The following is a 921-nucleotide window of genomic DNA, read 5'->3' on the forward strand; positions in this document are numbered from 1 at the left end:
CATTCCATGTTAGCCATTGTCTTCTGCATATGTGGCAGGCATCGTACAAAGGCTGTTCAAGTAGCCTCCACATGGTCATAACATTCCGTCACGTTCCAACAATTATTGCAGAACTCTGAAATCTGAAGACTTCTCTGTAATTTGAAGGCTCCAATTTACTTTTCTGGTTCAACAAAATGGATCATCCACCATTTTGGATCGTGCTCAGTTAAATGAAGAGAATTTCCTACCCAAATATCTCCAAGAGCCCACCTAGGTTCACATCCAACACATAATGTGTTTGTGTTTCTATACTACTGGCTATGAAATACCAAACTATTTAAAACACCCTTATTCGGGGGGAGGGGGAAAACATTTACAGAATTTAAGGGAATGTGTGTTAAAATTATATATTGTTCCCTCTTAATTAACAGCAGCAAGCAGCATTCAGTCATCATTTACACAGGCAGAAGACACTCAGGTGCAAGGCTATGCCTTTCACCGAATGTGACTGTTGTTTTAAGATAAAGCAGCCTTAGAACACCTTCTTTCTCAAATTATTTTGCTCTTCCAATCAATTATATAGAATTATGTCGGTCTCAGAAGAGGCTGAACTGGTGTGCTTAATCGCAATCACAAAATCAGATAACTGAAAAAAAACTCCTTCATTTAATTCAAGTCACATACAGTGCTGAATCACAATTGCAATTCCCTCCCACCACCTTTCAACCCCTGAATAGGAGAACAGAAATTGAGGTTTCTCAAGGTGTTGGAAGTGCCAACCAGATTCCAATCAGAGTAAGTTTGGGGTTGAATGACGTTGGGAGCTGGGGCATTTCCTCTCTCCCCTTCTCTGCAAACGCGGTTTGCAAATGTCAAAATAAAATTATTTTGGAGTAAAAAATAAGCATCTCAATACTAAATTCCAAGTAAATAGTTCAA

Source organism: Podarcis melisellensis, assembly GCF_964234715.1.
Source record: "Podarcis melisellensis genome assembly, chromosome: 3".
In the NCBI taxonomy this organism is placed as follows: Eukaryota; Metazoa; Chordata; class Lepidosauria; order Squamata; family Lacertidae; genus Podarcis; species Podarcis melisellensis.